The sequence below is a fragment of the Talpa occidentalis genome, unplaced genomic scaffold, assembly GCF_014898055.3.
Source record: "Talpa occidentalis isolate TD23 unplaced genomic scaffold, MPIMG_talOcc4v2.1 talOcc4.3, whole genome shotgun sequence".
Lineage (NCBI taxonomy): Eukaryota > Metazoa > Chordata > Mammalia > Eulipotyphla > Talpidae > Talpa > Talpa occidentalis.
The window spans coordinates 80,894,835-80,921,967 of NW_023603184.1; the positions used below are offsets into that span (position 1 = coordinate 80,894,835).

The following is a 27,133-nucleotide window of genomic DNA, read 5'->3' on the forward strand; positions in this document are numbered from 1 at the left end:
TGGACAATCTAAAAGATTTTGTTCCAAAAACAGAAGCCCAGTACCAGACATTCTCACTAGTCAATTTTACCAAATTTTAAAAGAAGAATGCCTATTCTTCTCAATGTCTTCCATAAAAATGAAAGGAGAGAAACTTCCCAATATATTCCATGAATGTATTCCAGAATACATTATTCTGATGCACAAATCCAGGCAAAGACATGCAAAAAAATTATAGACAATATCTCTGATGAACATAAACAAAAAGCGTTGAACACAATACTAGCGAACAAAAGTCAACAGTACTTAAAAGAATCATAAACCAAGATCAAGTGGAATGTAATCTAGTGGTACAAGGATGGTTGAACATATGCAACTTAATTAGCAAAATATACCACATTAACACATGAAAGGAAAAACCTTATACAATCATTTAAGTAGGAACAGAACATTCACTTTATGGATTCATCATTTATGATGAAAACCTACAACAAAATGGTTATAGAAAGAATGTACCCCCCACATATAAAGGCCATACAAAATCTCAGCCTAAATCATACTTTGATGGTGAAAAACTGGACATATTTCCTCTAATATCCAGAACATGACACATTATCTCCACCTTTCACGAATATTTTTGACACAGTGTTGGAAGACATAGCCAAAAAAAAAATAAATAAGAAATTAAAAAGTATCCCTACTGGAAAGGAAGAGTAAAGCTATTACTATTTGTGGATGACATAATGTACATGGAAAATCCCAAAGAATCCAGTAAAAATTTATTAGAAATAATACAATCAGCAAAGTGGCAGGCTACAAAATTCACATGCAAAAATCCAAACTAGCAAAAAGAAAAATCAATAAAATAATCTCATTTACTGTCATATCCAAAAGAAATAACTTGGGATAAACATAAAGAAGTGAACAACCTGTACACTGAACACTTAGATGTTGTTGCATAAAATAGGAGATACAAAGAAATGGAAATATGTTAGATGCACATGGATTGGAAAAATCAACATTATTAAGATTTTTAAAATTTATTTATGCATATAAGAACTGGGGTGTAGGCCAAAGTGGGGGTGGGGGTGAGAGGATTCACCAGAGACAGAATGGGGAGAACAGGCAGATCTACTGAAACACACTGCTGAGGGAAGCAGCAGGCAAGACAGGAGAGGTGTGCTGGGCCATGGGGGTTAGCTCGCTGGCTGGGGATCAAACTCATGATGAAGTGGTTGGTGATACTTGATAGCACAGAGACTTTAATCCCTGTACCATGAGGGAGGCCCCAAAATCAACATTATTAAAATGACAATACCAGGGCCTCCCTGGTGGCACAGAGGTTGAGTGCTGGGTTGAGAAGCTGCCCGCCTCTGCAGTACCAGTTTGATCCCCGGCCTTCAGGTGAGGGTTCCACATGGCATGCAGACCTCTCCTGCCGCCCGCTGCTCCCCTCAGCAGTGTACTTCGTCAGTCTGCCTGTTCTGTTCCCTGCTCTGGCTCTGGTGAATCCTCTCACCCTCCTGTGCTTCTGACTGTACCCATTGCTTGTGTAAATAAATAAATAAATCTTTAAAAAAATAAAATAAAATAAAATGACAATACCAAAAGCAATATTAATTCAATTCAATGCCTATCACAGTCACCCCAATGTCATTCTTCACACAAATAGAACCAAAAATTATGGAACCTATTTGAAACTACAAATATCCTTGAGAGCAAAAAAGTTTGGTTTGGAATAAAAACAGACATAAAGATAAATGGAAAGATTGAGAGTGATTAACCCATCAATGTATGGACAACTTATTTATGACAAAAGAGCTAAAAACACTCAATGAGAAATGAAAATATCAATAAGTAGTGTTGGGAAAACTGGACTTCCATATGCAAAAGAATGAAACTAGATCACTAGTTACACCATACACAAAAAATAATTGAAAATTAATGTAGAGACTTTCACGTAAGACTTGAAACAATAAAATAAAGAAATCATCGGGGATAGTTTCCTAGACATCAGCTTTACAAATGTCTTTGGGACTCAATTCCAAAGACAAGAGAAACAAGAGCAAAAACAATGAGACTACATCAAACTAAAAAAAATTCTGCCCCATGAAAGAAACTCTCATCAAAACTAAGAGAGAATGAGATAATTTATTAGCATAACATATATTCAACAGGTTAATGTATAAAGAACTCATAAATCTCTACAAAAAGGACAAAACTAATAACAAAGGAAAAAAATGGAAAAAAATGGGCAGAGGCTCTGAATAGATATTTCTCCAAAGATGACCCACAGATGGCCTACAGCCATTGATGCAGCCATTATTATAAAGCAGTTTGGAGATTTTTCAAAAAACTAAAAAAAATAGAAATCCCATAGGATCTATTTACTCCACTTGTGGGTATATATCCAAAGAACACAAAAACAATTCAAAAAACCACATACACTTCCATCTTTATTGGAACAGAAGAACCCAAAGCTGAAAACAACCTATAACAGATGACTGGGTAAACAAGATGTGGTATATACACACAATGGAATACTACTTACCTGTAAAGAAAGACAGAATCCCAACATATGGAACACCATAGATAGTATTATGGAATAATATAGGGGGGATTATGCTTTTGGAAATAAGTCAGAGGACGACAAAAACCTTATGGCTTTATATATGTGTGGTACATAAAGAAACAAAACAGAGAAATGATCCAAAAATAATTTAGTAATCTTAGATTATAAATCGTAGAGATTAGTGGAAGATGAGAAGGGTGGTGTGTGATCCCTCTTCTAGCAAAGGGATCAGTTATATAATGAAGGGTACAATTGGATTTTCAGTGACAAATTGAATGCAATATATGCAAATATTGATTTGTAATGATGTACACCTGACCCATGTTATAAAGCAAAAAATTAAAAAAATTAAAATTAAAAAAAATTAAAAAAAAAAAATTAAAGTTAAAATTCAATCCAAGAAAAGAACTAGAAATTAAAATCTATAGAGACCAAAGATTAAAATTAAATCTTCTGCCAATGACTATATATAAATGAGGTGTTGGGAAAATTACCCCAATTTTTCTTCCTAAATTTCAGTTTGCATATTAAAAAAAAGTCCTTCCCATATATATTTTAAAAAATAAAAATTATAAATTCAGGGAAAACTGATCTGTAATTGTGTAGGTAGGTCTATTTTTCTTTGGTTGGTAAAATAACTCAAATATGATGAGTAAATGCATATGACATATAGGACCAGAGCCTTAGCATTCATTCAAAAATATTTAATGAACATTTCTTAAATACAGGACACTAATTTTAAAAGTAAGGATATAGCAGAGCTAGACATGCTTCTTCTCTCATTGATTTTGTATTAATATTGGAAAAAAATTGATTAAACCCTCTATCCTGTCAGCTTGAATTTCAGTTATTACCTTTTCAAATCAAGATCAGAGGAAGAAGCAATTAGAACTGAAGTATACCTTTCTTCTTAACAGTTCTGGCACTCAAATAGTTCAATGCTATTAATAAAAAACAAAACTTTACAATAAAAAAGATAAAATAGGGAAAGTTTGGGATTTGTCACTACTTAATCATGTATGTTCTGTATGATTTTTTTAGAGGTCTTTCTAGTTTCATGAGGAAGTTGTCAATTAAATTAGGTAGAGATTCTAGATAAAATATGAACTTTGAGATGCAAGTTGAGACTCATGAAGCAAAAGAATAAAGTATTTTGAGGTATTTGCATTTATTAGTTTGAAACATATGCTACTGAGACAACCGTTTTTGTCCTATTAAACCGGTAATCTCACATAATATTCAGCAGTTTGTATTTATTTATTTTTAAAGACTTATTTATGCATACAAGAAGTTGGGTATTGGCCAGAGATGAGGGGGTTGAGAGGATTCACCAGAGAAAGAGCGGGGAACAGAACAGGCAGACTGACTGAAATACACTGCTGAGGGGAGCAGCGGGTGAGAAAGGAGAGGTCTGCTGCACCATATAGGTTGCTCCCTGGCCGGCCAGGGATAGAACTCATGCTGCAGAGGCTGTGGATTGCTTCATAGTGCGGTGCTTAACCCCTTGCACTACCAGGGAGGCCTCAGCAGTTTGTATTTAAAATAATTTCCTTCATCGACATTTAGATTGAGAGAAATATTGAGCTGACCTAATACAATGTTAAGAATCTGTATTAGCAATGACTAACTTGCAATTACTTTTATTAATTAAGTTTATCAAAAGGTATTATGAAAATATTCATTTCTGAAGATGTTAACTATATGACAGATTCTCAATTGATATCATTCGTATAGTCCATTCTAAATTTCTGTTAATGTGTAACAGCTGAGAAGTCCAAAGGAAAGGAGATCTGCTTGGGAAGAAAAGCTTCAAGAATCCTCCAGTGAAATCAGTGACAGAAATGAAAGTCCCTTTCACATATTATGAATTCAAGTTTCATGACAGGTAAAGGTCTACACTTGAAATTATTACCATAACCAAATTTATTGACCAAAGAGTATAGAAAAACCTACTGTCAGGCTGTTTCCCAAGTCAGAGGCAGAATGAGAACTGGGTAGGTAGACTTCCAGGTAGCACTTAAACTGTTAAAATGGAACCCAAAGCCACCCTAGTGGCTCAAGGGCTTAAGTCTCAGCACTATCACGCCATCACCAGCCACTGCAAAGTGTGCTCGATCAATCCCCGCCCAAGGAAAGCTACCTACATGGCACAGCAGACCTTTCCTGTCTCACCCACTGCTCCCCTCAACCATGTATTTCAGTGGTTCAGACTGTTCTGCTGCCCCCTCTGTCTGAGGTGAGTCCTCTCACCCCTGTACCTCTGGCCTACATACCAGTTCTTGTATGTGTAAATAAATAAAAATAAATCTTAAAAAAAATGGAACCCATGTGCATATCTTAAAACCATGAGAGTTCAGAGACACAATAATATTGAAGGCAATTATTCAGATCATTAACAAGAGGTTGTGGTGCTCTTATGAGACTATTGTCAAGAATAGGGAAATAATCTTTGATTGTTCTGGGATGCCTCAGAAAGAAGGTGGATTGCCCCTATCACATTATGTAAAGAGGATAATTTAAATGTATTCTTATAAACTTATGCAGGGGCCTCCCTGGTGGTACAAGGGGTTAAGACACAACCTATGAAACTATCCGCAGCCACCACAGCAAGAGTTCGATCCCTGGCTAAGGAGCTACACACATGGTGCAGCAGATCTCTCCTGACTCACCTGCTGCTCCCCTCAGGAGTGCATTTCAGTCAGTCTGCCTGTTCTGTTCCCCACTCTGTCTCTGGTGAATCCTCTCACCCCCCACAGCTCTGGCCTGTACCCAGCTCTTGTAAGCATAAATAAGTCTTTTAAAAAACAAATAAAATTATGCAGTGCTTCCAAATATAGCATGAGGATAGGTGTGCATTAACTGTTGATTCAAAGGTAAGGAAAATGATGGAGATGTGTATATTTGACTTATACTTTAAAAAGACATGAAGCTTGCCCTTTAAGAGGTAATAACAAAAATTGGAATAATTCCTTTCATTATGAACCATCATTAAACAAGTTGCAACATTTCTTTATACTTCAACTTAGTCATCAAAAATGTCCTCATTAATTCATTCAATGTTAACTAACAGTTATCAAAATTAACTTTAAGAAATTCTTTCAAGTTATCTTCTTAACAGCCATTGATGGTAAGAACAAATATTACCATTTTATAGAAAAGACAACCAATAATTTAATAATTTTCCTATAGTTACAGACTACAAATTGCAAAGTCACATATTCACATCCAAGCACTTAACAGCAAGTCTGCTATTTCTTCTTTCATACTTTATTTCTGTATTTCATAACACTTATAACTTGGACATTGGAGATATTCTTTTATTTTATTCAAATTTATTTTATTCAATTGCTATTCAAAAAATTGTCATTACAAAAACCAAAATAAAAATTGCTACACTTTCATAACCTAATACTTAAGGGGAAGTTAATGATCTTCTCCTTGCTTCTTCCTATCCCTACTATTCATGATCATTAGCCTAAGATCATACCATTAAAGTCCTGGTTTGAGCTATCACAAATTGGAGAAGTCTGTTATTATAAGTCCTTTTCTGTTGTCTTTGTCATTTTTGAATATTTTGTGGTAAGAGCTTCACTGTCAATCCTGAATCCTTCAAATTTGCATCAATATTGTGCATAGTTAATTCTTTGTACCAGATTTTTGAGAAGAGGATAATAAAATTTTATCCTAAGAAGTTATAAATAAGCTTTTCAAAGAGCCCAGAACAATATCACATGGAATTTATTATTAATGGCCACAGAGCACCTAAGGTAGCTAGCATTGGGAGGAGAGTAATACCTTGGTCTCTATGTAAAACTCTGAGGAATTTGATGACATGTCCCTCAGTTCCACAAATTCCCAGGGCCTTTGGTTCTCAGGATACCCTTTGGATTAATTCCAGCTGCTGAAACTATAAACACTTGTTTTCACACACATGTCAATTCCCAAGTCTTATTTCCATTCTCTTTCTAAAGGCTTACATCTAGACATAGAACTCAGTAGATTTTGCTTAATTTTCCTTTGTACTATTTACAGAGATCATTCATAGATGGAGGCTCCATATTAAAATTTGGAGAAATGGAATTAAAACACAAAAATGCAAAAAAAAAATGTTAAGTTATTCTTGTCTTTTGACCTCAACCCATCACCACCGACCATATTTTTTGTAAACTTCAGTTAGATTATGACATTGTTGCCATCTTCCACTCCCATTTCTCTCCTGCAATCACCTACCCCAAAATCCTCCTTGCTTCTCATAAACCATGACATTCAGGTCTCCCCATGTATATACAGATTATTATGTATTTTCCTTCAGTGTGATTTCTCCCCCTAAGAACAACCATTAGTGTTTGGCCAGCAAAGCCCATGTGCATGAATATGTATTTGTATTTTTTTTAATAAGTTGTCAACAAATAAGCTCTAGAATTTTCATAAAAAATATTTTTCAACTTCTTTTGAAAAATATCTCTGGCAACACCAATTGACTATATCTGCATAAGAGTAATTACATGACTTTTAGATGGATTGTACTTTCTCTGATTTTATAATGTCCTCACCACTCTCTGCTTCTAAAAGTATTGCACTCATTTTTAGTTATGTATTTTACCTGTATAGTCTTCTCAATATGCATATACTGGTTTAGAATCAAGGGGAAAAGGATATGCCTTTAAAGGCTTATAATGAAGCAATAATGGAAGTCCATGTCTCACATATATGGCAAACTCATTGAGAACAAAATAAATTGGAAAATGAAGGAGGATTGATAAATTCTCAGGCACTGCTTATATCAAGAATAAAATATCCCACATGGGCCTCCCCTGGTGGTGCAGCGGTTGAGCGTTGGGCTGCGAAGCTACCCATAGCCTCTGCAGCACCAGTTCAATCCCCGGCCACCTGAGGAGGGTCCCCCATGGCTCGCAGACCTCTCCTGCCGCCCGCTGCTCCCCTCAGCAGTGTACTTCGGTCCTTCTGCCTGTTCTGTTCCCCGCTCTGGCTCTGGTGAATCCTCTCACCCTCCTGCACTTCTGACTGTACCCAGTGCTTGTATAAATACATAAATAAATCTTAAAAAAAAAAAAAAGAATAAAATATCCCACATGAGTGAAAAGTGGAGTCAAAACTACCTGGTTAGCTTTCAAATAGACCAGATTCCTGACCTGAACCTATAGACATTTGGAATCTAGAACATTTAGACTGAAGTTTTGGACAGTGTTCCTAAAATGCTTACCAAATGATTCTGACATACAGCCAGGAATTGAATGTGGGCCATAGGTTTATAACAACTAAAGTATCAACAAATATTTTTTAGGCATTGTACTTGATATAAATATTAACCACATTGCCTACTAAGAACAGACTTTTCTAAATAAAGCTCCCACATCCAAATACCCTACTAAAGGAGAATGATTTTGCCATATGACCTGTGGGCAATTTGGTAATAGAATGGCAGAAACTGACATTGTAACTTGTTCCAGCACAATCAACTGACCATTTAACTGACTCTGGTATCTGAATTATCATAAGCAAAAAGAATGATGGGGACATCTGTGGCACTAGAAGTTAAAACATTATTATAGCTCTGACTGGGCCAGTGCTGTCAAAATTCACAAGGGAGCAGAAACTGCAGTTAAGTTCAGGTCTATGGCGGGGAGAGGTAAACACAGGCTCACTCACATGGAGAAAAGACTGAGTTATAAAACAACAAAAATAAGAATTGAGGAACAGACGCGCAAGAACATAAAGAGTGAAAAAGGAACTGAGATTTGGGGTCTGCAGAGAACATCCAGGATCTCTAATGGCTGAGGCCTGTATGTAGTACTTATTTAATCCAGAACTACACTCATTTTCTGAGCATATGGTTTTCAGTTTTTGCTGCAATTCCACACATCTGTATCCTTGGAATAAATTGTATGTTATTTGACATAGCTGAAGTGTGTCCTTGTCCTTTATAATCAATTTACAGTAACATGTGTATTTTATATACACAGATAAGAATGGGAGATGGAAACTTTTTAGATAATCAGCTTATCCATTAACATTAGACCCTCAGCAATGTTATTGATACCTAACACACCACCGTGTATCTGAGAATACATTCCAGGTGATGTGTGGAAATTAATAATGTATTTTTGCTAATATCATTAGGCAATTAAATTTAGCCGGTTTTCTTTTGAGTGCTTATAATAACTTTATACTCTTTATACTAAGTTTTTATAGGGGTAGTATTTTTTTTCTAGAGTTCCATCAAGGGTTAATGTGTGAGATGACATGGACTATGCCCTTAGAATTCAGTAAAAAAGAACAATTTGGAAGTGGAATGAGACCCAGCAAGGAATGTAATATCAGTGTTGGGGTCACAGCAGACTGGGGTTCAGCTTCATGTTGGATACATTACTGGCAAAGGTCTTTTGCAAATAATCTACTGGTCATGTATAACAAGTTTTCTGAAAATGTAATATACTCAGAGTATTTTATAAAATCAACATCCAAGTGTATTATTAAAATGGAGAATAGAGAGGTCCACTTTCTTCTTATCACCACAAAAGAAGTCCCCTTTTCTTCATGGGTAAATTTAAAAAGAAAAGGAATCAAAGCTCAAAATTTACCATCTCCTTATAGTACTCTTAAGCCTTACTCTTACCCATCCAATTTAATCAACCAAACAGCCCTCACTAAGATTCTCAGTGTCGTCAGTGTCATTCAGTTTAGAGCACACAGTTCTCGTAGGATTCTGGAAACAACTTCTTACTTCGACTTTCTGACCCAATCCTCTCTGAGAGACTCTCTCAATCTACTATGCTTTTCAGACTCTGTGTCACCTACTCAACCTTGAAATTTAAGAAGTCTTTTTGCTTTAGTTCCTCATCTCATCTTTCATTTTCTTTAAAAATTTCTCCCTTAGCAACACCATCCTTGCCCATGGTTTCAATAACTTTCTTTGTATAATAACGCTGCCCAATTCTCTCTCTAGCTATAACTCTCCTAGGTGAGGTCTAGCCAGATACTGACTTAAAATGTAAATGAACTTCAGAGTCAACCTAATTATTAACTCATGAATGTTCCTCCATTTATCCATTAACCATGCACTTCTTCCAAACTTTGTAAACTTCAGAATATCTCAGTAAGTTACCTCCCTTTGTATGTAATATTCAAAGGCAACTACAGTACCAACCTTCCTTTATTCTTCTGTGCAAATCATCACCAAGTCCTGTTAATTTGGTTTCTATATATCTCTGTATTTCCATTACCAAATTACAAGGCCCAGGTCACAATTAGTGTCCTTGTTTGACTGGGAGGACTGTAATGGCCTATAATTATCTACCATATCCAGACTGATCCCTTACGAATCCACCTCAATACAGCAACCAAAATTATATTTTCAGAGTACTAAAGTGATTATATGATACCAAGTCATTGATTATAATTCCTTCTATTGCATTTCATCTTTCTTAGGATAGAATTCAAATTCTTAAATGGCATTAAATGAGTGATCTAGTGCTGGATCTCTCTCCAGTAATTTCTTGCATCATCCTCTAGCCCTATTTGCCTGTCCTTATTCTCTCATCATTTGGGTTTCTTTTAACTTAACATTACTTTAGGTTTAGATGATAGCTTGACATATACTGTGGAATCATTTAAATACTATTGAATGAATGATGAGTGAATATAAATGATTACTGCAAATATGAAGTGAGTAGCAAACAGGAGAGCACAAACAAGATATCCTACTCAATACCTTAAGTTGTGAGGAAAAGTACCTCACAAACATAAATCAATTCAATTAACAAGATGGGGGGGGGGATTTAAACACAAGTGAACAGCATCACTTGGAATCCAAAACAAAGAAGGCCATCTGCACTTTTTAGGGGACTAAAACTAGGGCTGGAAAATTAGGAATTGAGATTGATATACCTTTTTGGAGATGCATAATTTCACATATCTTTTTGAGTGTTCCATTGTTAGTATTTAATAAGACGGGCTTTCTCTGCCTGGAGTTTTGGAGACCTGGAAAAATGTGCCATCTTCTTATTCCAAGGAACCACACAGTGATGAAACTTTTGTAGCTACTACTTCATATTCTTGAGAAGGTATTATTTTTAATATAGTTTAATATATATGACATATTTATATAAATATAAATATATAATAATATATTTAAGCTATAGTGCCTATAGCTATTCCTGTAAACTGTGGTCAGAAAATAAAAATCAGAAACATTCTCTGTTTTCTCTTGCTTTCAGAACAGATTTGGTAGTCATGCTCAAAAATAAACTTGTGGGCTGGGAAACAATAACTAGGATTATGCTATGCTAGTATGCGGGAGAGGTTAGAGAGATGGGGTTGGATAGGGGAGATGAGTGTACCATTTCCAGGTTGAATGATTAAAATAAACATAGCTCTGATGGCAGAAATTGACTAAAGAGAAGGATTGAGAATATAGTTGCATCTTAAAAGAGACTTTGAGAGTTTAGTTTAAAAGAAAATTGAGTCATTGTAAATGTATCATAATGTTTTGATACATGAGAAATTGACCTGGATAAGCCTTTTTTGTAAAAAAAAAAAAAAAAGACTCATGACTCATAGCTTGATTCCTCAAGCTAACCTGTCAACTTTCCAAGATTTATATAGACAAAGCAGATTAACAATTTTCCTGTAGCTATCCACTTAGGCATAATTTCTAAAGCTCATTGATTGACATTTGGAATTGAACAACAGATATAGTTGCACAAATTCAAACATAATGCAGATCATTGAGACAATTCTCTGAAATGAAAAATGATGACTTAGTAAACTCAGTACATATATCATGACCAGATTACATCTGTGCACCACATCACTAAACAATTTATTCTGAATCTGGGAAAATTGAACCACAGTATATAACAAGCTTATTTCCCTTGAAAAGGTTTTTTTTAATTGTTACTCTATGCATGCCAAAAATGTTACACTTGGTATGAAATTTTATATTATATGGATGGTTGGACTATAAGACTTCTGCCTTAAAGTTATATAGGATTTAAGGGACATGACTTATAAGTGCAATTGCAATTGACTGTGTGAGAAAGTCAGATAATACATAATGGGAATTACCAAGTATTATTGTCACATGTTTTACTTTTTATGGAGCTAACAATACAGTATATTTATATTAAATTAGAGAAAGTTTTAGTTGCATGTCCATTCTCTAAAATTATCAAGGTAAAAAGCAAACAAGAAAAACCAAAAAACAATCATAGACAGACACCATCACAAAATTAAATAACATGACAAAAATATATCAGAAATTGAGATATAGGAATTTACACATGATAGCATGTGTTTTGTGGGTATTGATAGCCTACTAAAATCTAATTTTATCAAATATTTAAAGAGGTAATAATTAATTTTTAACGAATTGAAGTGAACCATAACTAGAAAGAAATGTTATTGTTTATTTTTAATGCCAGAACAGTATTCCTGATGCAATTTTAATATTTCATTAAGGCCATAACTTTCATATTGTGGGTTTTATCCCAGGTTTTTATGTTTGATGATATACTTTCTGTCCTTGAAAAAAGTTGAGCTTTATTGCTTAGCATTGGTGGATCATGGGAAATACTCTTTTCCTGCCCAATTGAATATGTTCTATTATTGCTAAATTACCAGGACTTAATCAAGCAAATTAAGAAAGTATATTGGCTTATGCTAGACACATAACTAATAACCATGCAGAGTGTTCCATATTTTATGGGAATTATGCCTAAACATTTACTTCCTAAATTTTCTTATGCTGAGTAGTTCTTGGGTGTTGAAGTTATTATGCATTTTTTTTAACCAGTTTCAAGATGCAGTACATTTTTTAAATTTTGAGCATTTGTTTCTGAATTTGAAGAAATTCATTTGTCTCTTATTTCAGTCATAGTTAAAAGTGTGAACTTCTGAATGTGAAAGGGTATACACACACTAACATGGATGTGGAACAGTGTTTGGTAGAAGGATACATGCAAGTGAATGTTCACAAAGAATTTAAGATTTTTTTAAAACAGCAAAGAAAAAGAATTCTAAATTTGACAGGTGAAGACAATATATATTTGTGGTATTCACTTGTGATATGCAAAAGTTCATGAGCACAGGATTGTACTCCTTTAAAAAGCTTTAGCATTTTTACACTTTGACTCCACTGATAAAATGATTTTTCTATTGTATCAGTGGTAAATTGATATTATGTCAGACTTGAATGCTTAGTCACCTGATTTCTCTTGCTGTTCATTAAGCTCTATATTCAATGTTAAATATATTTTGTTTTATTCAAGGAGACGTTATTTCATAGAGTTCACTGGGTAGAGTTCTGAAAATACAATTCTGAGGTGAGTTCTCAATAGTGGAGAATGATCAATTCCTAGGTTGAACACTGTCTTTGTTTTGCTTAATAAATTTTAAAAGATCCAGAAGACTCAAACGAGAATATTCATGGGAATACAAAAACAAACAAAAAATCTTGTAGCTCCCATCAAGTTAAAATTCACAATGTATGTTATCTAATACAAAAATTACCAGACATGTAAAGAATTAGGAATATACAACTCATAAGGTAATAAACCAATTAATTGAAACCAACCCTAAATTGACACAGATGGTAATTTAACAGACAAGGACATGTTAAAACTATTATAAGTGAATTCCAAATGCTTGAAAGCTGAATTGAGGTATAAAAATGTTAAAAATACAAAATCCAGCCTAAATTTTACTTCTAGATGAAAACTACAATTTATGAGCTGGAAAACCATAACTATGGGATAAATGACATGTTTATATTACAAGAGAAAAAAGTAGTGAACTTGAAGATATAAACAATTCAAAATGAAAACCAGAAAGAATAATACCAAGCATGCATAGAACACTAGAGATCTGTGACACTTTGATCAGAGGTATACATATTTATTTGGAATTCCTAAAGGAGGATATAGGAGAACATATACTTAGAACAGAATTGGTGAAATATTCTCCAAATGTGATAAAGTAATAACCTATCGATCCAAGAAGCTCAATGAATATTTTCAAATGAGGAAGGAAGGTAAGAATGAAGAAATGAAGACTTCAGGACCTCCCCAGTAGCACAGTGGGTTGAGCGCAGTGCTGCGAAGCTGTCTGCAGCCTCTGCAGCATGGTTCGATTCCCGACCGGCCAGAGAGATACCCACATGGCATGGCAGATCTCTCCTGTCTCGCCCGCTGCTCCCTTCAGCAGTGTTTTCACTCTGTCTGCCTGTTCTGCTCCCCTCTCTGTCTCTGGTGAATTCTCTCACCCTCCTGCACTCTGGCCTGTATCCCACTTTTGTATAAATAAATCTGTACAAAAAAAAATGAAGAAATGAAGATTTCAATATGATACATCATGAACAAATTGCTCAAAAGCAAAAGAAAGCTTAAATGCAACTGAAAAGATGAACAAAATTATACATGGGAATAGAAGACCAATGAAAAGACAGTAAAGTAACATGTCTATAGTATTGAAAGCAAAACTGTCAACCTAAAATTCTATGCCTAGCAATTAATCTCTCAAAAATAAAAGATGCTTCTGACTGTACCCAGTGCTTGTATAAATAAATAAATGTTTAAAAAAAAAATAAAAGATGTTTTGAGACATAAAAAAAAATTATCACCAACACACACATACTATAAGAAATGTTAAAACATGTTCACCTGAAAAAAGAAAATGATACAGAATGAAATACCAACCCACAAAAAGGAGTGAAGAACATCAAGAATGGCAATTTAAAAAATCTACATTATAAACCCTAAAATGGCCATTAAAGTAGCTAAAAAAGGTTGTCAGCAAACATGGAATGATAAAAATTCCATTTGTACAAATGAAGACCTTTTTGTTAAACTAACATTGTTAATGTTATCTACCACCAGGATTCAATATAGACTTAATTTAATAAAAAACAAACAAAACAAAATTAATACCATAGTTTAAAATACAGATTCCTATACAGAAATCATGGGAGGAAATATGACCTAGGAAGAGAAATTACAAGGGAAAATATAACTATCTCAGGTCAGAAATTTTTGGTTCAAAATTTGTATTGAGTATGTTTCATATGGGCATTTCTTAAAAGCTATGATTTTCCTCCAAATCCTATGGGAAAGTTGAAAAACACATAAAAACACACCAAAAAACACATAAAAACAGATGTTTGTACCAACATCTGCATACAATATAACTGATTTTTACACCCAATAAATAGGTATCAATGGTCTGATTGGGAAACAAAAACAAAGACCCAATCACATGTAGCCTGTGGCAAATACGCTTCAATCAGAGGAAAGCAAGATAAAAGTAAAATAGTGGAGAAAGAAATACTATGTTAACATTTATAAGAAGAGAACTAGAGTATCAAAGTACATTTAAAAGTCAACATGAAAGGTATCATTTTATACTTATAAATGGGTCAATACATTAAGAATTAACAAATCTAAACATCAAAGCATTAAAAACAAAACTTCAAGAAATATGATGCAAATACTTATAAAATTGAAGAGATAATAGGTAAATCCTTTATTATAGTCAAATAGCTAAATGTCCTTAATCAATAACCAATAGAACATTTGTTTAGAAAATTAGTATAAATAGAAAAGATTTGAATACCACTATGAACCAACTAGACCTAACTAACATTTAGATAATATTCTACCTAATGCCAACAAAATGCATATTTTTTTCCAAGTGAACACAGAACATTTATCAAAATAGACAATTTTCTACATAATTTTCAATACATTTTTGAGGATTTGTGTCATACAAAATATGCTCTCTCATTTCAATAAAATAAGAGGTCAAGGAAAGCAAGAAAAAACTCAAAACATTTAAAATGATAGAGCATTAAATAACTTATGGTCATAAGAAAATCAAAAACTACAAAATATCTGACTCAAAACTATGCTATTATTATATCCAAATATACATTATCTAAATTCATAGAATGCTCTCAAAACAATATTCAGGAGAGGGCCTCCTGGTGGCACAGGGGTTAAAGTCTCAGTGTTATCAAGCTACTGCCCTCCACTGTGGCATGAGTTCAATCCCCCGCCTCTGCCTCCCCTGCCCAGGCCAAGATGACTTCACTGGGAAATTCCTCTAAAGGTGTACAGCAGGGCCTCCCTGGTGGCACAAGGGGTTAAGACACAACCTATGAAGCTATCCACAACCTCAGCAGCATGAGTTCGATCCCCAGCCAGCCAGGGAGCAACCCATATGGCGCAGCAGACCTTTCCTGACTCGCCCGGAGCTCCCCTCCGCAGTGTATTTCAGTCAGTCTGCCTGTTGTTCCCCGTTCTTTCTCTGCCGAATCCTCTCACCCCCCACCCCCACACACACACCTCTGGTCTGTACCCCAGCTCTTGTATGTATAAATAAATAAATCTTTAAAAATAAAAAAAAAGGTGTACAGCAAACATTACTTTTATATAAATTCTTCCAAATTATTTGAGAGAGAGAAATCTCAATTCATTTGGGATTACCATTATTCTGAAATCAAAATCAACAAATCAGTTATGTAAAAAACCTACAGAACACTATCACTCATGAAAGTAATACAAAAATCTATAAAGAAATTTTTATCAAATTAAATGCAACAACATATAAAGAGAAGGTGGTATATGGCACTCTGGGTTTAATCTCAGCAATGTTGGAGGAATAAACATTGAAAATGTAAGTTAATGCAATTTATTATATTAACAAACTAAAAGAACAAAATAAACATCTTACTAGATGTATTTGAAGAAAACTGACATCTGATTCTGAGAAAAACTGTAAGGCATCTAGAAATAAAAACGAATTTATTCAGCCTAATTGAGGGAATCTGTAGAAAACCAACAGTTAAGATTAGAGTTAGTGGTAAAACACTAAATACCTTGTAGCATAAGATCAGAAAAGAAAAACAAGTATGGTGATTTTTATGACCTATATTGTACTGAAGGTTGTATCTAGCACACTAATATAGAGCAGGGAGACAAGATTATAAGAAAAAAGTAAAACTGACTTACTCATAAATGGTAGCATCCTCTGTGAAGACTATCCAATGAAATCTATAATAAATCATAAAATTAATAAGTGAGTTTAGCAAAACTGCAGGATATAAGCTAATTATACAAACCCAATTATATTTATTTATTTATTATATTATGAAAGTTTTTACATCATTTGTCAGGCCTAGCACTAGATATATAATTTATGCTACAATTAATGGTTTTATTCAATTTTACTTTCCAATTGTTTGTGCTAGTATATATATATACTAGCATATATATATATATACTAGTATATATATACTAGCAACAAACAATTGGAAAGTAAAATTGAATAAAAACCATTAATTGTAGCATAAATTATGAAATATCTAGTGCTAGGCCTGACAAATGATGTAAAAACTTTCATAATAATTTAACAGAACATTAAACAATAGAGAAATCATGAGTACGTATCACAAGTGCCAATATTAAAAGTTTGTTTTTCTAAAATTAATTTATATTCAATGCAATCAAAAATAACATCCTAGTAGGCTTTGGGCAGAAGTTCACAAGTTGGTTGTACACTTTAAATGGAAATACAAAGGACTTAGATTAATCAAAATGGCTTTTAAAAGGTAGATCATGGGCCTCCCTGGTGGCCTAAGTGTTAAGGCTCAGCACTATCACCACTACAGTCTGAGTTGATCCCCAGGTAGGAAGCTGATCCACATGGCACAGCAGACCTCTCCTGTCTCACCCTCTGCTCCCCTCAACAGTGTGTTTCAGTAATCTGCCTGTTCTGCTCTTCACTCTCTCTGGTGAATCCTCTCACCTCCCTCCCCCTGGCCTATACCTCAATTCTTCTACACAAAAATTGAAAAAAAAAAAATAAAAATAATAGGAGGAACAAAGTTGTAGAACTAAAGCCATTCATTTTCAAGATGGTATATAGCTGCACTAATTAAGAGAATTGTGGTATTAGCATAAAATCGAACAAATAAATCAACAGAACAGTCCAGAAATAGACACATATATAAACAACTGATTTTTGACAAAGGCACAAAAGTAATTCAGTGGAGAAAATATTTTACAAAAATAGTACCTAAAAATTGGAAATGCATATGCTAAAAAAAAATCAGTATTTATCTTGCACTTATATAAAAAAGTAAACTCAAAATGAAAACTGAAATGTAAAAACTTTTTTTGGAAAGTACTTTGGCAACTTTTTTTTTTTTTAAGATTTTATTTATTTATTTATACAAGCACTGGGTACAGTCAGAAGCTCAGGAGGGTGAGAGAATTCACCAGAGACAGAGCGGGAGCAGAACAGGCAGACTGACGATGGTGGGAGCAGCGGGCTGCAGTAGAGGTCTGCGCGCCATGTGGGACCCTCGCCCAGCGATCTAACCCGCGCTGTAGAGGCTGCGGGCAGCCTTGCAGCCCAGCACTCAACCGCTGCGCCACCGGGGAGGCCCACCTTGGCAACTTCTTAAACAGTTAAAAACACATATACCTTATGACCTAGTCATTTCAATACTGGGTATTTAGCAAAGAGAAAAAAAAAAAATAAGTTATTTGTTCACAGTTTTATAAAAATGTTCATACCTGCTTTATTTCTAACAACCAAAATCTGAAAACAACTAAAATAATCCATCAACAGATAAATGGTTAGGAATGGAAAACATTCCAGAAACAATAGTGAAAAAGAAATCTATTTAAAATATGCTACAACTTGGGCCTCCCCGGTGGCGCAGCTGTTGAGCACTGGGTAGCACAGCTGTTGAGCGCTGGGTTACGAAGCTGCCCGCAGCCTCTGCAGCGCCAATTCGATCCCTGGCTGCTCCCAGGCCACCGCAGGAGGGTCCCACATGGCGCACAGACCTCTCCTGCTGCCCGCTGCTCCCCTCAGCAGTGTACTTCAGGCCTTCTGCCTGCTCTGCTCCCCGCTCTGGCTCTGGTGAATTCTCTTACCCTCCTGCGCTTCTGACTGTACCCCCAGTGCTTGTATAAATAAATAAATATTAAAAAAAGAAAAAAGCACATTAAACCTTTAAAAAAAAAAATAAAATATGCTACAACTTGGGTCTCCCTGGTGGTGCAGGGGTTAAAGACATAGCACTATCAAGCTATCACCAGCCACTGCAGCACAAATTCAATCCCTGCAGCCCAGGGAGCTACCCATATGATGCAGCAGACCTCTCCTGCCTCCCCCTGCTGCTCCCCTCAGCAGTGTATTTCAGTAGACCTGGCCTGTTCTGCTCCCCAATCTGTCTCTGGTGAATGCTCTCACACCAGCCCCTGCACCTCTGGCCTGTACCCCAGTTCTTATATGCCTAAAGAAATCTTTAAAAAAAATGCTACAACATGGATGAATCTCAAAGTAATTATGATGAATAATCCAGATTACCCCCCTTCAAAAAAAGAGCACCCAGTTTATGATTCCACATATAAAGTATGTATTGGGAGAGAGGAAACAGAGGGATTAAAAAGGGCTGAAATGGAAAGGTTTGGGAGATGTAATATATTTATTATATTAATTGTGATGATGGCTTCATGGAGTGTATACATATGTCCAAAGTTTAAAATTATACACAATATATACATGTGCAATTTATTGTGTGTCAATTATATCTCAATAATGTGGTTTTCAAATCCGAAAAAAAAGAAATAATCAGATTCAGGAAACGAGAACTGCAATACTTAATTGAAACAGATGTGCATAGAAGTCACTGGGATGGAGGAATGCCAACCTTTCATACCCCACCTTCATCCCTTTTTCCAGACTCAGATCTTAAGGGAGCCAAGAGATCTTGAGAGAGATAGAACACAAGGAAAAGTGAGAGAGAGAAACTCACACATGCAGAGACAAACACTGAGAAACACACAGTGACACATATACACAAATGCAGGCAGAGACACAAGGACAGAGATAAACAGATGGAGACAAACACAGAAAGACAGGGAAGGAGACAGACACAGAGCTGGTGAGAGAGAGACAAACACAGTGTAAAATACAAAGAGAGACAGAAAAACAGAGAAAGCCACTTTCCTGACTTGAGTCCTACCATTTGTAGATTATTGGTTTAAAATCTCCATCCACAGTGGAGAAAGATAGTTTCCCAAAATGAAGTTTGGGATGTTATGAAAAGAAAGGAATGAATATCCAAAGTAAACATAGGTTTACTTAAGTATATTTACTGCAATTCACTCAACAGTTAACGAATATGTATTGTCTTTACATTCAAAAGAGGCAGGATATCAAGGTTTAGAAATACACTGATGAGTAGCCATCCTTCTTAGGAGGGGGTGCAGTGGAGGAAATGAATGTCTAAAGTGGCCATTTGACCTCCCCGGTGGCGCAGCGGTTGAGCGCTGGGTTGCGAAGCTGCCCGCAGCCTCTGCAGCGCCAGTTCGATCCCCGGCTGCCCCGGCCACAGGAAGAGGGTTCCACATGGCGCGCAGACCTCTCCTGCCGCCCGCTGCTCCCCTCAGCAGTGTACTTTGGTCCTTCTGCCTGCTCTGCTCCCCTCTGGCTCTGGTGAATTCTCTCACCCTCCCGCGCTTATGACTGTACCCAGTGCTTGTATAAATTAAAATAAAGCACAAATGTTTATTTAAAAAATAAAATAAAATAAAGTGGCCATTTGAATACTCATATGTCTCAGTCTAAGTCTCAGTCTTGGGTCCTGCCCAGATCCATGTACTCATCTCTCAGTTTGAAGCTGCACACAAAGGCAGGAAGCAGAGGGAAAGATGCAGGGCCATAAAAAAAAGAGGGAGGGGGTGCTGAATACCTGGAAAAGTAGCATTTGGCAAAGAGGATTGGAGCAAGCTGCTTTAAAGATAGTTAAAACCAGCAGAGTGAGCAGTTGCAAGGCAAAAGTGTAAGCATTTTCTGCAAGTAGCAAAGAAAGACAGTTCTATGAGTAATGCAGACTAGCATGGGACAAAATCAGTTCCGGGCAGAAGTTGTGAAGGAAAGAAAAACTATCCAAAGCAGAATAGAATAGACGTCAAGAATTTTAGCATCTCATTGGAGAGAAAGAATTTTGTAATAGGTCATCACCTAAAGAGTGACAATGTACCTCTCCATGTTCCAAACTAGTCAATGTTAATAACAGGAGTACTTCGAATATATTATGAAGGATATATGAGAAAATGTGCATAAATCCTTTAACAGAATATTTGACTCATATCTTCACTCTATATTACATAGTTTGTTAATTCTAACTATATTTTATTGATGACATAATAACTGTATACATTTATCTTTTTTTTTGTACTCGTAAAATCTCTATTTAAAGAAACTCTCCAGTTATGATCACTGCTAAATATCTGTTCTGTGAGCAATATGAAGGCAGACACAATACCTCACTTACCCACCCCACCTCCCTTCCTAGTGGCCAAGCAAACTGCAGGGCACAAATCTATTGAACCACAGGACTGATGTGGGTGAGCTCCACCTGAATACAGAAATCAGGATTCTAGTAGTCAGAGTCAAAAGACCAGTTACATTGCAACAGGAAGAACAGCACATAGTTACCTATGTGACTTATTTCAAATTAAATTTAACAAGGAGATAGGAGATAGTACTCTAGGATCTCTAATATTTAGAAATTCTACAAGCTTGAAGCTGTTCTTCCTGGCCTCAATCCCTGGCCAGGGAGCTGACCCACATGGCGCAGCAGACCTCTCCTATCTTGTCCACTGCTCCTCTCAGCAGTGTATTTCAGTAGATCCACCTGTTCTACTCCCCACTCTGTCTCTGGTGAATCCTCTCATTTCCCACATTTCTGGTCTGTACCACAGCAATGTATGCATAAATAAATATTTTAAAAAAAGAACTATGTGACATATGTACACACACACACATACACACACATATATTTTAATAGATAGTAAACCTAGTCAACCGAGTTTGCTTTTCTTAAACTCTGGGAGTTCTCATTTGATATAGCAAATAATTAAAATATATCTTTGCATAAGCAAATGCATATATAATATAGGACAAATTTATTAATTCAGAATCAGATAGTCTAGTCTTTATTCAACATTTTTTTCAGTTTTACATTTTCAGAAATATTTTTATAATCACATAGTCCAAGTTCATATATCCTAATTGTTGGATATCTTGTTATTAGACATTTATAATCTAATAATTCTAACAGGGAAAAAAAGTCCTTGCTGGCTAACTTTTCTCATCCATAGTTTTTCATGGAGCCCTCACTCTAAACAGGAATTTGAGCCTTTCAATTGCTGAACTAGCAAACTGTAAGTTACATATGGTACTAACCGAAACTGCAGACTTTGCAAGACATTCCAAGAATTTCAGAAATGGCACAAAAGGAAATATTAAGTGTATCCAGTAGTAAAGGTATGATGAGGAAGAGACATTCAATAGCAGAGTAAATTCGTTCAGAAAAAAGAGCAGCACAGGCAATCAAGATAACCCGTGTTACCACATTACCCCGAAAAAGGTATTGAAAATTCTGGCCTCCATCTTTACTAGAGATAAATTCATCACTTCACAGCTCAAGCCATCCAAAATAGAAAATGCTTGATTCTACTCTCGCACAAATGGGTGGAATAACAAACTAAGTAAAGGAAGCATTTTTCAATGGTCAGAAAAGCCATCTTCTTCTGTCCCTCATCCCTTCCTCTCAGAAATCCTTCAAACCAATCCACATACCATAGAAAATTAAATGCATTTAATTTATTTTACAAAATCTCCCTAATAACTTTGCACCAACAATTTAGCAAATAATGAAAGTAACTTCTGACTCAGATACATTTATTTCTTTTTGGAAATATTGCAGCCAAGGGGAAAATTTATTTTTAAAAGAAAGCAAACAAGAATATGTAGTAAGATAGAGAATTGTAAATAAAGTAGCACGCTGATGATGAAGAGGAAAGATGCATGCCTGATTTGGCCAGGGTCTATGCAGCAGGGACCTTTTTGAATGTTGGGAATGATTGGATAGGCCAGTCTATTCTGTTGTACATGGAGCTTCCTGTTGGCTGCCCTGACATAGGGCATTATTAAGCAATTTGGGTTGGAGCATCATTATTCTGCATGAAGAATTTAAAGAAGATCTTGACTTGCATTGAGCCTATCGCAAGAGGAGTCATGCTGTGCCATGCAGTATAAAAATATCATCAGTCTTATGCCACTGGCACATTCAAACATCTAGTGGGATAAGCCAGGCACCACTGTTCAAGGTTTTATATAAGGTAACAGCTGCTTTGGTCAGACAGTTAATTAAATATGTTAATTTCCCACACAACCAACAGTAGCGACAACAGATCAAAGAGGGATTTTATGACATTTCTGGGTTCCCTCCCATTCCCAGGAGGATGGACTGTGCCTGCATCATCTCCAGTCTCCTTTGTGCAGTAATGCTGCATTTCCCCTTTGGAAAGAGCTCTGTTCTATGACACTGCAAATATTGTACATGCTTTGGTACCACACCAACCACTGCCAATTGTCATCATTCCAGTCTTGAAAGGCTATTTGGGACTGATCCCATGCTAGTGTTTGGTTAGTCAGTAAATATCACAAATCATGCTGAAGGCGGGGAATGGACTCTTTCTCCATTTGTGTCATTCTGGTTTGGCATTTATATTTTATCTTTGTGGAACCAATAGAGCACAGATTGTAAATCACTGTTGAGTGATGACTAGATTCCATCCTAGACATGGGAAGCACCAAAAGATTGTTCTAGATGATATTATCAGTTAATCACACGGAGTACACAAAACTGAAAGTACATTGTTCAAACGTAATATGCAAATGTGCTTTCTGGCACGACGAAGGGAAGAAAATGTTCTTCATGAAAAGTGGTAGTCACAATATCTAGGAGTTATAAAATGCAATAATAGTTTTGTGTCATATGGAAATCTTTGAAAATTGTTAGGGAGGCAGCAGATGGCATTCTCTTGTGCACCTAAGTGAAAGATTCAGAGAATCTGTATTGTTGAAGAACAGAAGTAACATGTCAGACTTGGCTGATCAGCATTTTAATGAAAATAGTTCCTCAAAGAGTATCAAAATGCTCATGATTGCTGCATAGGTAATCATCATAGAATACCTATTTCTCATATCTAATAGTTTTTTTTTTTTTTCAGGAGGCATGATATTTGCATAGCACATGCATGGTCCTATTACTTAAACATCCTTAATTTTTAAACCTGAATGCATGGCAATATGGTAGGAAAGGTAATTGAACCAGAGATTTTGTTATATTTGTCATAGTCTTTATTATCTCATTTGTAAAGCAAGGAAGGGGCTTCAGGAAATCAACTCTGAGGTTATATCTGGGTCTAAAATCCTACTTGAGCCAGTGTGATAAAAATCAAAACGTTCTGATCCATCACCTACTATCTGGTGCCGTTAAGCAAAAGATTTAACTACTCTGTCTCTCCAAAATTCTGTGTACTAAGGACATAATATATGTGAATATTTAGTAGATTGCAAAGTGTTATAGTAGTTTTTAATGGTTTTTTAAACATTTGTTATTGAAGTAATATTGATTTACAACACTCTATATGATTTAGGGGTATAGGGTCACACATCTTCAGATGCTACTTACACCACATCCACCCCCAAAGCACCCATAATCCTCCATCACTGGGTCCCCTCCCCTCTTTCCTCTGAACTCCAATGCTCCCGTCTGGTAGTCTCAACTCTGCAATCACTTCTCTGAGGCTTGTTTTGGTTTAGTTTTGTCTGTTCCTTTATTTTGTTTAATGAGATTCTTTATATTGTTAAATTTTATAGCTTATTCTGTCAGTAAAGTTTATTTTATTCAAAAATCTCACACAATATTCCCTGTCCAAGGTCTGAAGAGCTACACTGTCCAAGGTCAAGAAAAGATGGACATCCCAAATGAATAAGGCAGAATTTGCTTTCCCTCTTTACCCCTCTCCTTTGTTTACTTCTATTTGGGGCACAATGTGTTGAATGGCACCTGCCCACCTGGGTGGGGCAGATCTCTTCACTTAGCTTATGGAATCAAATCTTAATCTCCTTCAGAAACACTCACATAGATATACATCCATAAGTATTTTTATGTTATCCGGGCATAACTTTTGCCCAGCCAAGTTAGCAAAATTAGCTACCACATATTTACCTACCACAATTAACTACCACAAAATTAACTACCACATTATTTTCTTTCTCCTACTAACATAAAGTAGATCAGTGAGGATCTCAGCAGAATGAGAATGAACATCAGAATTGAGGAGGTTTGGGCTTCCCTGGTGGTGCAGCGGTTGAGCGCTGGGCTGCGAGGCTGCCTGCAGCCTCTGCAGCGCCGGTTCGATCCCCTGCCACTGCCACCAGCGAGGGTCCCATATGGCACACAGAACTCTCCTGCTGTGCACATTTCCCCCCCTCAGCAGTGTACTTTGTCAGTCATCCTCCCAGGCTTCTGACTGTACCCAGTGCTTGTATAAGTAAATATTTTTTTTATTAATAAATATTTGCTATAATTTTTTTTAAGATTTATTTATTATTTATACAAGAACCAGGATACAGGCCAGATGCACGGGAGAGTGAGAGGATATACCAGAGACAGAGCAGGGAACAGAATAGTAAATAAATAAATCTTTAAAAAAAAAAAAAAAGAACTGAGGAGGGCTTTCTGGACAAGTGAGGAGGGAAAAATTCAATATTTAATTGTTTAATTTGATATCAAGTTAATTCAACCTTCAGCTTTTTGCTGTTGTTCTTCAGGCCCTTTAAAGACTGAATGATACCCCCTAGCACTGGGGAGGAACACCTGCTTGACATAGGCTACAAATTGAAATTCTAACATCTTCCTGAAACATGTTCTCAGACATACCATGGAATATTTGGGTATCCCTCGACCCAGTCAAGATAACACAAAGTTAGCTATCACAGTTAGGCCAGGGACCCAAACAAAGCATTGTATGGCCAGTACCAAGATAACAACATTGAACTGTTTCCCAAATGCAAATATGCCTAAGGAAATGAAGATTAGAAATCAAAAGATCAAAAAGATCAAAGATTCCACAACTGCCAGATTACGGGATTCTAGGTCATGAATAAGGATTTGTACAGAGTTGATATGTTTACTCAGACTTCCTATGCAGTGATTACTATCTCAGGTACAGGACTCTTAAGAAAACAATTGAAAAAGTAGCTTTACTCCTGTGAATTCACTAACAAAGAATCCTTATTGATTTACCTCATTTTGAGGTATTTATAAGAAAATGCTATAAGAAGCCTTCTTTGAGTTCAGTCTGAAGTTGCACATGCCCACAAAATTGAAAGTCATATAATGCTTATAGGTAAAAGATTTGGAGTAATTAGGTAAGGAGTAAAGTCAAGTCATTTCCCTATACTTCCCCCCTCAACCCCCCACCCTGCCCGCCCCAGTTTCTACCACACTTTTTTTCAAGTTAACATTTACCTGGCACCCAACCAAATACTTAAATATAATGTTATAGCTGAAAAAATTACAGAAATTTTATGTCACATTTACTATGAGAAATATCTATGAGATAAAGAAACTATGAGATAAAGAAAACTATGAGATAAAGAAATTATGAGATAAAGAAACCTAGACTTAAAGTTGTAAAGCAACTAGCTCAAGATCACCTTGCCAGGAAGTCACTGAGGATTGATTCCAAGATCACTTGGATTCTTAACCCGAGTTCTTAACATTCTACCCTACAACTTCCAAAGGCAGAAGCTGAAGAAATCAGCAAAGAATACCTGGCAGGAAGTAGGTCAAATAAAATTATTACAACTTTAAGATGAGTTTTAGATATAATTAATCCAACAGCCTCATATTACTTTTGTGGAACAGGGGAGATATATATCAGGACTCTCTGGAGAACAAGAAACCAAAGACAATAGGGTAATGGACCTGTGGAGATGTCTCTAGTGAGACCCTGAAGAGCTTTGTTCTTCATCCTACTTTATTAAAAAAAAAAAAATGAGTAGTTGCAATTCTGTTTTATATTTGAATATTATCGTTTCTAGAATACTTCAAAATAGGTTCCATTTTTTTTTATTTGATCACTACAGATACTCTTTTATATATTGGTGGGTGAAATGTAATAATTTCAATTTTATAAATAAAGAAACTAAGTAAAAAAGTTATCTTAAAATTGTACAAAATAGATTTAAACAGAAGTTTTTTATTTATTTGGATATTATTTTGTTTTTTAACTGTAAATGCAATGTCTTTCTAACTATACTATCCATTTTGAGATATCATGTGGTCACCAAATGCCTATGTAACAAATACTTAAAACGTTTGACAAATTAATGGTTCTCTTAAACTGTTGAATTCATCAGAAAGAAAGGAAATGAACTGTAATAGAAATAAGCGTAAAGAGCATATTTTGATTTAAAATGAAGTATTCTCCTGAACTGAGGGAATTTCCTGGTCAAAAGCTAGCCATGGATCAACAGAATGATAGAATTGTTCAGAAATTGTTAAAAAAAAAAAAACAAGGCAAAATTAGGATAAATATATCACTCTGTGAATGGGACTGATGATTTTGTTTTCTTTGCATAGGTCAGAACACAACTAAAGTTTTTAGTTCAATTATTGGTGGGGTA

General features: G+C 35.6%; 1 long non-coding RNA gene across 3 annotated transcripts in view; it reads right to left on the reverse strand.

Moving 5' to 3' along the window:
- The window catches only part of LOC119254745 (uncharacterized), a 58,096-nt gene that overhangs the window by 22,798 nt on the left and 8,165 nt on the right, over window positions 1–27,133 (reverse strand). For 2 of the 3 annotated variants that reach the window (XR_005127338.2, XR_008553414.1), the window contains exon 2: window positions 16,576–16,617. This is a non-coding gene — a long non-coding RNA (uncharacterized LOC119254745). Of the gene's footprint in view, window positions 1–13,576; window positions 13,876–16,575; window positions 16,618–27,133 lie in introns of those variants that run through there. The other variant, XR_008553415.1, reaches the window with a different exon arrangement.